At 36.3% G+C, this 18,379-nt stretch overlaps 1 protein-coding gene across 4 annotated transcripts in view; it reads right to left on the minus strand.

Annotated features, from left to right (window-relative positions):
• CDH20 (cadherin 20) overlaps window positions 1–18,379 on the minus strand; it is a 208,346-nt gene that overhangs the window by 113,414 nt on the left and 76,553 nt on the right. The window contains exon 2 of one of the 4 annotated variants that reach the window (XM_073898100.1): window positions 2,090–2,123. The exons of the other annotated variants lie outside the window; for them this stretch is intronic. The gene's annotated coding sequence lies outside the window, so the exon portion shown is untranslated. The remainder of the gene's footprint in view (window positions 1–2,089; window positions 2,124–18,379) is intronic. 4 annotated transcript variants of the gene reach the window in all.

Here is an 18,379-nt window from a genome sequence, read left to right on the forward strand (position 1 = left end):
AAATATTTCCTCCTTTGCTAATTGTTAACGTTAAAAGCCTCGGGACAATAAATAAGCAAAAGTAATAGAAAAACACATTGCTCTCCGTGCAAAAGAATTCACATCTGAATATAGTCAAAGGCAAAATATTGTAATTGTTGGAACACATTTTCCCTACTGTTTCATAGAGTTATGTTTATGTTAAATAGATGAGTCATGGGCAGTTTTATCTATGAGTATGCTCTTTCACATTTACTAGTTATGTCTATAAAATATGGACATTTATATAAATTTTAGAAATCTATTCATGTATTTGATATATGCTTATAAATATATAAGTATTTACATATTTACTATATATTTATATAAATATAAGATTTAACAAATAATGTATTTTTGTTCTCATTTATGATGTATGCTATGAATAATTTCTGTTAAATCTCATGTAATCAAAAACTCACAGTGTGATGATCTTTTTTCAGAATCTTGGCTCCCATGCTGGGTAATATTATTTCTCTGAGATGTACAAATAGTTTCAGTTTTTTAAAAATGTAATTTGCAGCTATGTAGTTTTCTTCTAATAACAGCTTCTCTCAAAACCACAGAGCAGGGGTCAACAAAAATTCCTGGCTAACTAAAAAGCAGTTAGAGAAATCCTCATTAATTTGACTATTTAATTTTTGTTTTTACTTGTAGCAACATTATTTTCCCCAGTAAAACACTAATTTCTAATTCAACAAATAATATCAAGACAGAGGAGGATGAGGTGGAGAGACAAAAAGAGAGTTTGAAAAGCCATGAAGTAGCTTATAAAAAACCGATAGTTTTTCTTTTGACTGGCAGCTGCCAACTGCTTTCCCTGCAGCTGTACCAGACATGGTCAAAGAATATTCTTGAAAGAGAAATGAAATATATGTTTAATTATGTCTTTAAGCTTATGTAGGAAATCACTTTTCTGTCCTGCAGAACTAAAGAACTACTCGTGTTAATTTAACATTGTACTTCATGAATTGTTTTTATATTACCATGCTGATTAGGGTCATGAATGCATGGGCCTAAAACCATGTTAATCCCAAATCAGTATGCCTCTTTTGTTATTTTAGATATTAGGCATAGTAAGCAAGGTAGTGTATAGATTTTTGAAAAGTGACTTGGAAAATGAACTCATTTTATGATGTGGACTATTGAAAATGGAATTTGTGACTATTCAGATGAAAACTACTTTAAAAAAAAAAAACCTCATTGAAACTAAACAAACCAAACTCAGTTTTTCCAGTGGAATTGTCAGTTCTACAATACCATGTGCCCTTTTGATGGACTACGTGATTAAACAGTGGCAGACATTTCAGACTGGTTGCCAGAGACTCCTATTTAGATCCAGGGCTTCCCTTTTGGAATATGCAAATGGGATTTATGCCCTGGTGATAATAGTGAATTTGCAAAGATAATAAGAGAGAATAATATGAATTTCATTAAGTAAAATTTAGCTTCACTACTTTTTAATGTTTTGAGTTTGCTGCAGTTTTCCTGTTGGCCTCTCTTTTTCTGCTCTGCTTCCTTTACTAACAAAAAAACTCTTGAATATTTTCTTAGACACCATTTTGGTAGTCTTCACCACTGTTACTGTTGATCAAATAATGCCAAACTTAATTACTAGATAGCTATTTAAGTTTGGAAAGAACAAGTAGTACCCCTAACCCTTTGTTTTTTAGAGTCGGGACAGTATTAGAATGGATTATCCAATAGAAGTTTCTGAACACTGGGCAAGGGGTGTGGTGATGACGTGGAGCCAGCATGAGCATTGTGATCCCTTACCAGACTGCAGGCTCTGTGAGGGGGGCATCATTTTGTTGTTTGCACCATTGTAGTTCCTGCCCTAGGACAGCACTTCTCACCTAGAATACGTTCAATAAATCTTTTGAAAGAATGAATAAAACAAATCAGGGCAATGCAAACTAACATAAATTCCTGTTTTGATGTTTGTTACTAATTTGGTAGACTAGAGGATGCTACCCATAAAGTATATGTGGATTTCAGCAAGATATTGATTAATTCATACATGATATCTTTTAGGGAAAGATAAGTACGTGTTCAGTCACAGTTTACTTACTTCAGAGCCTGGCCAGTGGTCACTCAAAAAATACCTGTTGAAAAAAGAAAGAAGCCTCTGGAGAGTAGCTGTATGGCATTCTGTGGTGCTTCTACTTAGATCTTTTTCGTGGAGATGAATGAAGACATTCATAAATTAGGTGACAGCAGACTTCCAGTTCACAACACAATGGGCTAATAGAGTAAGTAGAAAGTAAAAAGATGAAACATCAAAAGAATAATGCAAATGCTTATTAGCACCTAGGTTCAAAATTTAAAAAATATAGGCTGACAAAGATGTAATTTTCCAGTAGTTAAATATATAATGTAAATTACACTTGAGATGTAGTTTGATTGCAAACTCAGCGTGAACCAACAATAATCTTCTATGGTCACTAAAATGTAAATGTGATTTGGGGCTGCGTTAATACATATTTAACCTTGGGTCTGTGGTTCATGAAACCTCTGATACTGTATGCATCTTGTACCTATGTGTACTTTTTTTTTTTTTTAGGAGAAAGTGTTCATACCTTTTGTTAAGTTCTTAATGAGAACAGTGACTCACAAAGTATTAAGATCTACCAGTGCAGAGGATTGGTAACAGTCCTATTTGTATACAGGTCAGGTCAAAGTATAGTTGTACCATTGTAATCAGTTCTTGGAAGTACATTTTAAGAGTAACAATGATAAATTGAAGCATCTCCAGGAGGCAAGGTGGCATAGTGAAACGTCTGAAAATCATGACCTGTGAGAGTAGGACTGAAGGAACTGGAGGGCAAGGCTTGGAAAGAAAAGATCATAAAGGCTATTGCATGACTTCAAAAAAAATAAATGGTTATTTCCCACTGGGAAAAGCTATAAATACTGAGAGTGTCTAGTACTGCTGAGAATGTGAGGAAATGGAGTCTCATAATGTGTTAGTGGATGTGAAGTGCTATGATTGTGTTGCATGGCGATTTGGCATGATTGATTAAATAAATGTTTATAGGTAATTTAGAGAAATTTTGTGCACAAGTGCATATGTGCAAAAGTACATATACAAAGAAATTTACAAGGATATTTAGCAGTTTTATTAATTGCCCCAGTTTGGAAATATCCTAAGGGTTTAATCATAGGTTGTATCCTCGATACAACTGTGGAATACCATGCAGCAGTGAAAATGAAAGAGGCGGATCTATAGGTTCTGATATGCAAAATATCATCAAGATTTATTAAGTGGAAAAAATAGCATGCTGAGTATAATATGTATGTATTATAATTTATGGAAAAGTCCCATAAAAATGGTACATTTCCCTATGTGCATAAAGAGATAAAGATCTGGAATAATTCATAACAAGCTGACAATAATGGTTCCCTCTTTGGGATTCAGGGAGGGTCAAGGGGCTCCTTATTTGCATAAATTGTAATTTTTACATAAAAATGTATTCAAGTGGTTTAAAAAATAGGAATGAATAGTAAGTGGAAGTTATAAATGAATAAAAGTGAATAAATAAAATTTTAGAGGATTTATACATGGAAAATGATTAAATTCCTTTTTCTATATAGTTTCAGAGAAGAAACAGGGTCAGTTATATTAGACTTATTTTAATTCTGTATAAGGAAGCATTTTCTAGGATTAGAAATGTTTTAAAATGGAATTGGTTGTCAATTATTGGCTCCATTCTCATTGGAAGGGTTGAAACAGAGCTTAGATAACTATTATTAACTATTCCCAAGATGTTCTAAAAAGAATCATCCTATTCAGTGGGAAAGATTAGTAGAATAATTTTCAATTTTGTGAGTTTATGACTTTGTGGCTACCAAATGTCTAAGTGCCCTTTTGCTTATATATTCTACCATTCTCATTTAGAGTTCCTTGACCTAGCAACCAGTCTTTTATCTCTCCATATCCTCAGTTTACCTCTATGATCTTATTTCCTCTCATGATTTCTTCCATGCCCAACCTTTCCTAAAGTGTGGGATGCATACCAGTGGTTCGAGAGGTGATTTTTAGTGCTTACATAAATATGGCATTAAAGAATACTAAATCACAGAATTATCAAAGTAGTGGGGGAAATAGTTTTCGCCCTTTTCAGTGCTTTTGGTTGGAGTCAAGGAGAAAATTGTTAACATTTTTCTAGTACTTGATACTTTACCTTTTTAACCAAGTGGGAGAAGCTTTTGAGCTTTGAACTTAAGTTATCAACAAATACATATATGTAGCTAAATAATATTATTTTGTTTTTCTTGAATGTGTTGTGTTTACTATCTGCTTTTGGTGGCTGTAGTGTGAACTGCTCATTACCTACTCAATATACATTACTCCCTTCTTCTTTACTAAAGGAATCTCTTTGTTATTGATAGTGGCAATGTGCCAGCTAAAGGACTAAAACCCCTAGCTTTTCTTACAGCTAAGTGTGGTCATGTGTCTAGTTCTGGCCAGTGAGATAAGCAGAAATGCCATGTGTGAGATCCAGGAAGGATGCTTAAAGAGTGCTTATTCATCTGAGAATTGCACACTATCTGCGTAGGCCCATTCTTCCTGCCTGCTTCTCATATAGATGAGATGGCTGGAGGAGCAGCAGCTGAACTGGACCATTAAGCAATCTTGAGAACAATGGACTCGTACTAAGAAAGGCAAAGCAGAAAAATAGGATCCTGGTCCCTAATTACTAGGATGCTGCCATAGCTAAGACTGGATTTCCTGTCTTGATTACTTTTGAATGAGAGATTTATCTGTTTAAGCTGTTGTTATTGTAGGTGGGTATATGAAGGAACACAACCCAAACTGATACAGCAAATATTATTGGTTTTTCTAATTATGTCAGTGATTCAAACTTTAGTTATACAACAAATTTATTTGACTGATGGGCATTGGAGCCAGTCTAATTTTGGAGTTTAGTTTTTGAATAAACTCCAAAGAGAAATTTGCTATTTCTTTCTTTTTAAAAAAGGTTTATTTATTTATTTTAGAGAGAGGGCATGCACACATGTGCAAGAGAGAGTGAGGGTAGGGGCAGAAGGAGAGAATCTTCAAGAAGACTCCCTGCTGAGCGTGGAGCCCTACGCAGGGCTTGATCTCACGATCCGTGAGATCATGACCTGAGCCAAAACCAAGAGTCTGACTGAGCCACCCAGGCGCCCCTGCTATTTCCCTTACTTAGAAAAAACATTCAATCTTGCAGTTACTGTATGGGTCCATCAAACCCTTTGGTAAATCTAAGATACATTGTGAGATCTTAATGACCTTGTTATTATCACTATTTTTTAGATCCTAGAACATGGTGCTAATTCATCATGTGAGGAATTATTTAATTATTATTTATCGGTTATTAACCAGGCCAAACAAGACTGAAATAATAAGAAAATATAAGAATGATAGAATCCCCTAAATTTGAGGCCCTCAAAAGAATGATATAATAAGTAAAATCACCATTCTTCAGCTTTATTATTATGTTGTCTAAAGTATTACGTTGTATTTCTTTTAAAAAATTAAAATTTTTTTATTTTTTAAAAATTGTTTTGTTGAGGTGTAATTGACTTATGACATTATATTAGTTTCAGATGTATAGCATAATGATTTGATATTTTTGTATATATATAGTGAAATGATCACCAAAATAAATCTGAGAATTTAGATTTTTACATTTTCTTTCCAAAGTGGTGAAGGGATAAAATAGAGGAAGCTGGTTCAAAATGTAAGATGAATCCAAAGATCAATGCAAAGAGGCAAAGGGCAGCATTCTAGTCTTGAGTGATGATGGTGAAACTGATCATATAAGCCAAATTTGAGATTATGAGTTTTCAGATGGAGTTGTCCATCTTGAATTTTTTCAAACTTGAAAAGCTAGTTTGATGAGAGAACAATATATTTCTAAGGATACATTAAAAAATATGGCATTCTCATTCAGTTTGTCGTTCAACCAGGAAGGACTTCGATATACTGATATTTTGTGACAAGACTCACAAAAAGGATGTGTTATGGTACAATTTCAACTTTTACGATGGCTTGTGCACCAAAATTTACTTGTGTTTGCTGTGTTTAAATTTTTATGAAATTTTAAATAAAGTTTTCATTTTCTCTTTATTATTCTCTAAGTTTTTTGTAAAGTGACTTAAAATATTAAAAGGCCTATTCGACTCCGATGATAAATGATGCTATTTTTCCTGGTGTGCCAAGGGTTAAGTAGAAATAGGTAGTTAGATGATAAATACTAAGTTCATAAAAATATGCATTAATAAAAGTGTTTGATTATAGCAAAAAAATCACAAAAGAGGTTATTACATATATGGTTTGGGAAACATCACATCAGAGCTATTTTCTTTATTCGGACTTTGACTTGCTAAATGATGTTTTTGTACGCTTGTTGATATTTTTCCTTTATTAAAATTTTTATACTGTGGGAAGTTACTGTTTAATGAGTATAGAGTTTCAGTTCGTGAAGATGAAAAAGTTTTGGAGATGGAAGGTGATGATGTTTGCCCAACAATGTGAATGTACCTAATGCTGCTGAGGGGTACATATAGAGATGGTTAAAATGTGTTACTTAGATTTCACCACAGATTTAAAAAACAAAAAATTTAATTAAAAAATTAATTAAAACACAAATTGCCTTCAACAGAATGCTTTCCCTAATGACTGCTTTCATTCTTACTCATGCCTTTATTTTGGGTGTTCTACATGTTTTTGGACAGAATTGCTTTTCTATGGATATGGTACTAGGTGGATATGCTCCTAGAAGAAAGCAGATAGAGCATATAGAATCCTAAATCACTCATTTTGACACTTTTATACAATGGAGCCCATATCAGTTCGAGCACACTATATTATATTATTTTCAATTAATACCAATCTGTAATTAATATCTAACTAAGCTAGCCAATGATTAAGTACTCTGATTCCCAGAGTTCTTTTGGAGCTACTGTTTTGTATAATATGAGGGTCATACATAGGCTCACAATGTGAGGGTCATATATAGGGCTGCGATGAATTGCTTTTGCGGGGGCCTTCCTTTGTGTTTCTCCAGTTTCTGAGGCAAGCTGCATGTAACAAGATTCTAAATTCTTATACTCGAGTGTTCAATATCCAACACCCACTGGGGTCCAAGCTTTGCATCAGTTCCTTACTTGTCTGGTTTCCCACTGGTTTAATTGCTTTCTACACTATCCATATTACCATTCACACCTACATCTGATAATGTTTTATTTTTTAGTTTCCAGAATTTGATGGAGGGACCATGAAGTCCACAAGAAGGCTCATTTATAAGAATTCAAATAAAGGCAGATTTTATTGTCTCATGTCGGGAGGCATGGGAACAACAGAGCACAGGGAGAGATAAAACCATGTCTACATAAAAACTAAGTTTCTCTTGATCTGCTGAGGTTTATTCTGAGCAAGTTTCCTGATAAACCGATTTTCTTAAATATACTGCATTATTATACTAAGATGTATGGAGTTTGCATAATGAACTGTGACACAGGAAAAGTGTTTTATATGTTCCCTTTGAAATTTCTTTCTATTTGTATGCTTAATGTTACTGTCACATTTCTAAGTAGACTCTAGTTTTTCCTAGGAAATTGAGATGCTTTTGTGCTCTATTCATTGCAGGGATTTTCCTGCAATTTTTAAAAAAAACATTTCCACCAATGGGGTCCTTTCAGAACACCTACAGAGGATATAAAAAATATATTGTAGTGCATTGTATTGATGTCAACAGAACTGTGTGTTTTCACCCTGGTGTGATGTCAGAACAATGCAGTGCATCTTTCACTGTGCCAACTCACTGGAATAAAAGACCCATTCAGAGAGAAACCCTTGGATGGTCACAGTTTTTAGGAGTTTTTATGCATGGCCACACAAGCTTATAACTTTAAATTTTTCTTACAACGCATTATATTCTCTTCCCATTGCAGCTGAGCTTTCATACTGAAAAGTGAATATTTTTATATATAGCAGCTGAAACATGTATTCATTCTTTGGTTAAAAAAGTAAAAAATAAACACTTTTGTGAAATGATTCTATCCCAAGGCCAGCGTTAGCACATTTTATTCATGCTACTTTCTAAAACTCCTGGTGTTAAGACTGACAGCAGAATGTGGAGTTCATAGATCTCACCATGCAAATTCCCAAACCCCCCTGTATAAGGGATTGACAGATGTGAGCATGGATGGTACTATGGATGCTTTGGAGATGAAATTAAAACATTTTGTATTTAGATGGATAGAGCAAACATAAAGCATTTCATTCTAGGTAATTAGGGTTTGGAGAGAAAGAGAAAAATAAAGCACTCTGCCTTAATCCTGGAATTCTTCTGACTCTTCATTTTGTTGTTTTTGTTAAACTTTTATTCCCCCAAATACAAAATTCAGTTGTGAATGGTGAAGAAATTGGAAAGTACAATAAAAAGAATAAGCTACTTTGGAATGCCCTTTCCTGCCACACCCAGAAATGTCCATTGTTGATATGTTGGTGTGTGTCCTTCCTTTAGTGTCTATGTTGCAAGAATGGGTCATAGTAAATTTGTGGTATTGTAACCTCATTCTAATCAATAGAACCCTTTCCTATTATTGCCTAGTAAATATTCTAAAGCATCATTTTTTAATGACTATAAAGTATTTCATTATAGAGGAACCATTTGTTTTAAAGCAATAGCTTGATTATGACACATTTTTAGTTTTTTTTTGTTTATTGCTGTTTAAATTTTTTTTTGATTGTGCTACAAGCTGAGTCACTATGTGCACTTATTCCCCAACTGATGGACTCTTGGGCTATCCCTGTTTGTTTGTTTTCCTATTATAAACAAAAATACTATAATCATCTTGGACACATCTCTCTGTACAGGTGTTGAGTATGTTATATAGCATAGCCTTCTGTAAAAGAAATGTTCTAGTAATAGGATGTGTGGCTTTTAAAATTTTAATATGTATTGCCAAAGTATTATTTAAAAAGTTGTACCAGTTTACACCCCGAACAAGTGTCAATTTCCATTTTTCCACATCCTCTTGAGCATTATAAATAACAAAATTTTGCCAGTCTTACGGGCAGAAAATTCATACATAACTTAATTTTTATTGCCTTAATAATTAAAAAACTCTTTTCAAAATGTGTCGACTGTGTTTCCATTTCAGTTAATTATTTTCTGTTTGAATCATTTGTGTATATTTCTATTAAATTACGTCTCTTTTCATTGATTTACAGAAACTTTTAACCCTTTTTTAAATATGTCTGGCAGATGTGTTCTTTCAATCTTCATTTATCTTTTTTTAAAAAGATTCACTTATTTATCTTGGGTGGGGCAGAAGGAGAGAGGGCAAGAGAATCTCAAGCAGACTCCACACTGAGCACAGAGCCTGACGTGGGGCTCGATCTCACGACCCTGAGATCATGACCTGAGGTGAAACCAAGAGTCAGATGCCCCTGTCTTCATTTATCTTTGAATTTTACTTGTGGTTTTTTTTTTCTATACAAATATTTTTAATTGTCCAAATATTAGTCATTTTATGTATGACTTCTAGGTTGTATGTCTTTGCTAAGAAAGGCCTTCTCCAGGCGCCTGGGTGGCTCAGTTGGTTAAGCGACTGCCTGCAGCTCAGGTCATGATCCTGGAGTCCCGGGATCGAGTCCCGCATCGGGCTTCCTGCTCAGCGGGGAGTCTGCTTCTCCCTCTGACCCTCTTCCCTCCCATGCTTTCTATCTCTCATTCTCTCTCTCTCTCAAATAAATAAATAAAATCTTTAAAAAAAAAAAAAGAAAGGCCTTCTCCTCTCAAAGGTTACAAAATAGTTTTCTGTGTTTTCTTCTAGAGCTTTTCTTCTAGAGCTAAACTTCTTCTAGAGTTTAGATATTTAATCCATTTGAAATTTGTTTTTGCTTAATGGTATGAGGAGGGAATCTGACTTTTTGCTTTTCCCAGAAAATATCCAATTGTTTCTAAACCATTTCTTTTCCATACAATGTTTTGTCACTCATTTCAAGTGCCAGCTTAATATAAATTGTCATATCTATTTGAATCTCTTTCTCTGTTCCTTGTTCAAATAATATCTGGTTTTCATTATTGTAGCCTTATAATATGTTTTGCATCTAGAAGGAGGCAAAAACTTTACTTGCTTTGTCAAATGAAATTGTCGGGTATAATTTCTACTCATGGTTTGGGAGAGTCCAGAGAAGCTGTACCAGTTTACACTCTCACTAGCAATATATGCAAATGCTTGTTTTACCTCACCTTACTAATACTTGTACATATGTATTGCATATAGTTTACATATATTTTTTAAGTTGCCAATTTGATAGATGAAAAATAGTATCTGAAAACTTTATTGTATATATCCTTGATTACTAGTAGGGCTGAACTCTTTTCCTATGGTTATTCAGTTTTGCAATTATTTTTCAATACTTTCAGGTTCGTTAAATGTGCTCATGTTTCAGTAACAGCTTGCCTTAACTATGGAGAACACAGTGTTTGATCAGGAGCAGGACAATTCTAGAACCAAGACCTGAGGAGACTTCCTACCACTAGGGGACCAAGGTAATAGTAGCCAACCTTTATTCAGCTCTATTCTGAGAGCTTTATATTCCGTGGCTTATTAAATCCCCTTAGCATCACTGAGAGAGAGGCATTGTGTCAACACCCGCTTTCTAATGAAAAAGACGGGCTTAGATTGATACACAACTTGTCAAGACCACGTAGCTAATAAGTGGCCGGGCCATGGTGCGAACCCAGGCCGTGTGACTCTGGAGTCCAGATGTTTCCACCAGAGTCTCCTGAGTTGCTGTAATTTCCCAGGACAGCCATGGGCACTTGCTGAAGGAGTCTGCCTCAGAGTCAGGACAGCAAGGACAGAAACCGTTGCCTGTCCCTTTAAAAGTCAGGGTCTTAACGTCTTTGGAAAAGTGGAGGTAGGGAGGCTGCCTCAGATGCACTGTGGGGTCTCACTTTTCTGCAGTGAAAACTCTTAGACTCACATTGTTTTTGGTGACAAAAATCTTGTATAATGGTTCCATTTCTAAGTAACCATTTTAAGATATTCAGAATGCTGTGGAGGCATAACATAAGTCTCCTGTGAAAAGGCGTCCTCCTCCGGGAGGGGAAGATTGTGAATTACTTATTTATTTAAAAAAAAAAATGCAGGATAAGAATGTGACTGCTTTATCTGATTTAATTGCCTTGACTTTTAAGCTTGTAATGTGGTAGATGAGGAGCTGATACTAGAATTAGAAGTGTTAGTCCTGTCATTTTCTTACTAGTATTACCTTTCATCCACATTTACTGATTTTATGAAGTTTAGTTAAAACTAGTTAAATTTTAACTGATGCAGTATGACTAAGTAAAAAATTGGCAGGTGGCAGTTTTGGCGTCCACAGTTGGCTAAATTAAGAGGAAGAAAGGCTTCAGTTGGGTTCTGGTTACCTCTGTTTTCTTACTAGATTGCTATCTAAGGGCTTAGGCGGGGAGTGGAGGGAAAGAAAACGAATCTAAAACCAAGGCCGGTTGTGCCTTGGCCATAGGTCTGAACTAGGGTTGGAAGCATCTGTAGCCACCTGTATGAGTAGTAATATTAGAATCATGCATTGGTCATTATAACATTGATCAGTGTCCTCTCCTTGTTCGCAGGGAGCTGGATTTATGAGATGACCTCTTAGAGGAGAGGTTGAAACCACAGATCATCTTGCCGAAACTCTGGGTCTCCCTTAGTTCTCTCTGAGCAAATGACATACTCCAATAGTTACTTACACCAAACTCCTAGAAATAAGCCCTGTCCTTCACTTCTCACACTCAGATCTCCAGATACTGTCAATTCTGTCTTAAAAATACACCTTCATTCCTAATTTTCTCCTTCTTTGTTGACATCATCTTCAAACTATGATCTCTTACCTGGACTTTTTTTCATTAGCCTCCTAACTGGGCTCACCACTTCTATCCCCCGCTCCCTCCCCCATCAATTTTTCAGTAGACTAAATGATCTGTTAAATTTTTAAAAAATGTTAATTTTGAAATAATTTTAGACCTATAGAAAAGGTGCAAAAATAGTGCAGAGCATTCCTGTATATCTTTTACCCAGCTTGGAAAGCCAGGAAATTAACATTGATGCAATACTATTAACTAAGCTTACGAACCTTATTCAAATTTTACCAGTTTTCCCATTAATGTTTCTGGTCCAAGGGTCCAGTATGGGACCTCACATTACATTTCATTGTCCTGTCTCTTTAGCCTCCTGCAATTTATGATGGGTCCTCACTCTTTGTCTTTCATGGCCTTGACATTTTTGAAAAGTACTTGTCAGTTCTTTGGTAGAATGTTCCTCAGTTTAGGTTTTCTGTTCTCTTCAGTTAGATTGAGGTTATGCATTTTTGGCAAGAATCATCACCAAAGTCATGTTGTGTTCTTCACAGGACATCATGTCAGAGGGGTTAAATGTCTTGTAAGAGATACTAGGTCTTGTCCCAAACTTTCAGTGGGTTTCCATCTCTCCGAGAGGAAATACACACTGTTTTCAGACCCTGCATAATCTAGTCCCTGTGTACTTTAATTCATGCCTTGTGGAAGGGCGAAAACAAATGAAAAATGAGGGGCTTATTTCTCAGTGTTGAAAATAAGGGAAGAGACTTCCTTCCCTTCCCTAATCTTAGAACACTTACTTTAAAAAAACTTGTAAGTTCTTTCACTGTCTGTGTGAAATGTATGTAAATCTTTGTAAGAGCTAAAATAAACTCTTGCCAGCTTTAGGACCCAGGACTGCATTTCTCAAGGCCCTGGGAAGCATCTCTTTGAAATGTCCTCATTAAGGAAGATAGAGCCCCTACCTACCTCCCAGTTTCTGTGGGAGGATAGAACCTAACTGCAGCAGGCACCTCATTCCAAGTTACGAAACTACTTCTTGTCATAAAGAGAAGTTTATTTTTCCTTTGAATAAAGCCAATTAGCTTACACAGATGGTCACCCCACTACTAAGTAAATATAGGAGCAACTGTGTGACAAATGGTGCTGTCAAGTCCTCTTACTTGACTAGTTGTTTATCCTAAGAATATGTATGTAATGGGTTGTGTCGACTTGGCCACGTAAAGGGGTGAGATGTCTTTCAGTCTTTGGAATCACTTAGTGGATTGCTTGTGATGAGTGGCACATTCTGGCTTAATGCTTATTCAATAATAAAACTGTTTTCTTTCTCATCTACATTTGTGGAGAGGTTTCATGGATTGGGAGAAGATTTTGTTTTTTAATTCTGTTTCCCCAACACTTTTCTCCGTTAACTCACTGTGGCTTTCTTTCATGTCTTGAAAAATCCCAAGCTGTTACTTGCTCTGATCTCTGCCTGAAATCCTCCACCCTCCTCTACCTCTTTATAAAAGTGGTTCTTTCCCTTCTTGACTGAGCTCCTATATTATGTCCCTCAAGAGTCTTTTTTTCAACTACCCTGTCTAAGGAAGCCCCTCCTTACACAGACTACCACATCATCCTGTGTAGATCTTACAGAGTACTTAACACAATCTATACTTACTGTATTTATTGATTTGTTGACTTTTCTGTGGCGTGCTTCCCTTTACTAGAGTACAAGCTCCAGGAGGAAGAGATTCTCCACCCGCAACCAGTCTGTCTTGCTCACAGCTGAATCCCTTATCCCTACCTAGAACAGTGCCTGGCACCTAGTAGGTGCTCGATGGATATTAGTGCAATAGAATGAATAAGGTGGGCAGAATCAGCAGACTAAGTGGTGACACAGTGAAGATGACATCTGCTTTTATGGTATTTCTTTTTTTTTTTTTTAAAGATCTTATTTATTTGACAGAGAGAGACACAGTGAGAGGGAACACAAGCAGGGGGCGTGGGAGAGGGAGAAGGGAGCCATGCGGGGCTCCATGCGGGGCTCGATCCCAGGACCCTGGGATCATGACCTGAGTGAAGGGCAGACGCTTAACGACTGAGCCACCCAGGCGCCCCAACTTCTTTGGTATTTCTTTTCAACTTGTAGAGAAGTCTTAACAAACTAGTTTTAGCAGTGTTTGTATTTAATGAGCATGTAACATGATTATATAGAGGAAGGAACACATGAACACACACCTTCGTACTTGAATAAAAATAGGCCCAAATCCTTGTTTTTCAAATAGGAAAATCTACAATTTTTTTTTTTTTAAACCCACTCAAATATTTTAGGAGAGCTTCATGTTAATTTTGGCTCCGACTGGGGCTATTTGAATTGTAGCATTGACTAACTGGCCAGTGTGAACATCAATTAGTCCTAAATAAAGAGCAGGAGAGGAATGCCAAGAGGGAGGAAGTGGGGATTCAGATCCTTTAGCAAGTCTACTAGGAATCTTCACATCTTCATAGAGGAAGCCTGAGGGGTTATGCTGACATTTGAAGGAAGGCTTAAAAATAGTGTTTTTCAAACTTGAGCATGCATTGGAGGGCTTTTTTAACACTGGTTGCTGGGCCCCACCCTCCAAGTTTCTCATTTGGTAGGCCTGGAACGGAGCCCAAGAATTTGCATTTCTAACAATTTTTCAAGTGCTGCCGCTGCCACCGGCCCAGGCACTGTATTTTGAGAGTCATAGCTTTAAAGTGTTGTTTGACTAGAAGTTGATGGGGTTTGTTTATAACAATCTTTTGGGGAGTTGATAATGCCTTAAAAAAATTAAACGAACGTTACATTCTTTTTAATTGCCAAGAAAAATGATCTCTTTTTGCATGCTTCTCTTTTTAGGCCCCCATGTCTCTATTTTGGCTCTTACTTACTGAGTATGTCCTAGTTACGGGCATCTTTTCAGTTAATTCTTATAGTTATGTACCAAGTTAAATATTATTATCTCCATTTTACCCGGGAAGAATTTAAGCTTCAGGATGGTTTGATTGCTGCCCAGCTGTTCAAACCTAGTTAGTGATAAAGCTGGGATTTCAACAGGGCTATCTGACTTGAGGATTAAGCCTCTTCTCACTGTGCTGCTTCTCAGCTGGAAAAATTCAGACTAATTTTAATTTCAGACTAATTGGTAACACCTTGAGGTGTTATACGACTAAGAAGGAAATTACTCATTTGCTTGAGGTGAGCCTGCTCTAATATAGACGGTTGGTTAAGATTTAAAAAAAAAAAAAAAGTCCCAATGCGAAGTATAGCATCTAGGTGTATTACTCAAGAGAGATGGCAGACTCGCTTACCAAGAGGGTTGGAGTATCTTAAAGTTAACTCTAACAAAACGCTCATTTTCTATATGAGTCTGAGTAATTTATCTTAGTTGCAAAAACAAATTGACCTTTTTTGGTCTAATTGCCTACATGAGTCAATGAATTTTTTATCAAGAGACACTGAAACCAAAGAGGTTTTCCTTAATATTCTAGGAGTGCATGGATCACCTTGAAAATCTCTGAAAAACTATAACAAGAAGCAAACGACTGAGTTCATAATTGTTTCCCTTTCTCTAAGCCAAAATTGATGGCCAGTAGGAAGGCATTGAAATCCAGTGCACATTGACACTATTTATAAGGTCTTGATATTTTAGACTTGTAGTGCACCATTCATCCTAGGATCATAAAAGTGGTTGTTAAAATTTATACCATATTAGTCTGATTAACACTCAGATGGGTAAAAATAAAGGATTGAGGAGAAATATTTATTTCACAAGGGTAGGGACTTTAATATACAGAAAGCTGCATAAATCTGCAGATGTTCTAATTAGATTCAGCTGAACTGCTTCAGAATGCAGGATAACATGGATTTACTCTGCCAACAACTAAGAATAACTTTTCTGATGCAAAAAATGTTCAAGTTTCAATATTGAAACATAAAATACCCCAGCCCAGGGGATAGATTCTTTTCACATCAATTTTTTCATTGGCTCAGATTCCTCGGCACTTAAGTTACTTCTTTATTATAAGTCTTAAACAGAATTCACTAAATGGTACCCTAATAGTACTCTTCCCAGGCCATAGTACCTAGAATCCTATTTTCTGTTAATAGTTAAACATTAACCTGAGATCACTAGAATACTGTCAAGCAAGTTATCCACATGGTGTTTTAATTTACAATCAGGGAGTAGTTTAGGCAGTGAGAAATCTGGCTCTTAAAGAGGATGACATTAAGGAATCAAGGGATGTATTTCGTAGGGTATTTTTGTCAGTCGATTTCCATTTTTTTCTTGAATATATGTCGTTTTTTAATCTCAGGAAGTTATTTCTGTGTGCTGGCAGGGTAAATCTATGTCGTTCTGCATTTAGAAGTAGTTCAGCAAATCTAATCAGAGAATGTGTTGGGGCCCAAGTTATAGCCAGGGTGGGGCATGAACCCTTCTGTAGCATGGGCATCCTCCTGGATCCCCAGAGGCCTGGAGATCCCTTTGGTGTCTACCTTCAAAGAGTTCCTTCAGCATCAGAAGGCTTTATACTTCCAGAGAACCTGGCTGTCAGATCCAGACGGGCATTTTGATTTAACTGTTTTAGCTCTTGGAAGGCCAAGTAAAGGAGAATGTTCCTTTTCGAAGGATGTCAAGGGGGAACTGGAGAGAGGCTGTGTCTAGAACCTCATGTTCCATCAACTGCCTTTTAGACAAACCAAACTTTGGTCAATATTCTTCAATTATATTTGATAAGCCAACCTATTCTCCTTAATTAAAATGTTGGCAGGCAGTCTTCATGTGAATTTATGCCAAGGATTTGTATAATCTCCTTGTTTTGCGATTTCTCATTTTTAATAGTGGAAAAATAATTTCATAAACCCTTCTGAAGGAGAGCTTCTGTAAACAACAGTTTTATCTCCTGCATAATCTTTTTGGATCTCTGCATATTTGTGTGGAACAAGAAAAATAACATTGCCCAAGTATGCTGTTTTAATTTATTAATATAAACAATATAGTTGTGAAAGGCATTTGCAAGAAATTGATTTGAAATAGATGGTACCATGGCAAAAGCATTAGTTTGCAACATTAGAAACAATGAACATAGAAAATCAACATTATTTATAGACTTACCAACTACCTACTACTGTAAAATCTGAGTCAGGAATATTATAAAATGTGGAGACCCATGTCCCACGTTTACATTTAACCCTTGGCTGTCCAGTACCGAAGTGACATGACCTTGTTTCCCTGTTAATCCTACACATAAACTGATAATAAAAAAACTTACCAGTGATATAAAAAACAACAACAACAAAGCAAACAAACCCAATACTAGTCACTGATGTAAAACAAACAAACAAACAAACAAAAAAAACCCCAAACAGTGCCTAGGACATAAAAGGAACTTGATACATTTGAGTTCCCACAGCCCACTCTGCGTCCCTCTTCTCATTTCTTAGGCATTTCCTTTCTCTCCTCTCTTCCATCAAAGGGTGAGTTGGGAATAAAAAGGATGGAATTGGAATAAGCTTATTAGAATGCTTAGCAGTGCATCATACAGGGAAATATTGGCAGATGAGTTTCAACATGGGTAAAATGAGTACAAGAATGATTAGTGCCTCTTCTCATTCCAAGACAGCTTTCTCTATTAGCATGAATACTGGAGATGCAGCTGCACGGGTGGCAGAGTCTGATATGTCAGAGCTAGGAGATATTCCAGGGAGAGCCAGCTCCTCACCACCCATCAGATGTTCTCAGCCCAAGAAGGCCAGTCCCTCAGCTCTGGGGATGCATCTGAATGGCAACCACTTCCTCTTCCCATGACTCAGGCCCTGGTCATCTGCGCTTCCAAGCTATGATAATAATCGTTCAGTCTTTATTTGCTCAGTGTATATGGGATGTCATTGGAACATCAAAGACTGACCTTAGGTCATCCCTGGACTCTCAATTCTGAGATTTATTCACCAAACTAGGTTTCTGTTGGGACACTGTCCTAGCTGAAAATACACAATTTTGCCTTTATCTGTGTACTCGAAGATAAATAACTTGCTCATTACTCATTATCATTTGATACTTCTAGACAAAAACATCTGGCCCCTGTGACTTGAACTTTAGAAATAAAAGTGTGTTGATATCAGAGTGATGTGTGTACTTGAATCTGGTAGAAGCACTTAAGAAATAGCCAACATCCTTAAGGGAAGAGAGAAGAGTAGAGGTTGTCTTCCTTTTGCCTCTTCTGAATTACAGGCATTACATCACAGTAGCAGGATATTCTTCAAATCTAGGTTCTACACTTACTCCATCTTCCTTTGTTCATTTTTACTTGCATATAATCTCAGTTATGTGGTACATATCTGAGAAGAGAGTCCAGCTTTTGCCTTGAAATCTTTCACAAGTTAAAGAGAAGAGTGAAGTTTTAGATTATTATCTCACTAACTGTATTTACCCCCATGTTAAACAGTATCTGCTTCACTTGGTACTGTCTAGACCTGACAGTCTAGACAGAGT

This window comes from Callorhinus ursinus, unplaced genomic scaffold, assembly GCF_003265705.2.
Source record: "Callorhinus ursinus isolate GAN/ISIS: 27379988/994484 unplaced genomic scaffold, GSC_fseal_2.0 scaffold11, whole genome shotgun sequence".
In the NCBI taxonomy this organism is placed as follows: Eukaryota; Metazoa; Chordata; class Mammalia; order Carnivora; family Otariidae; genus Callorhinus; species Callorhinus ursinus.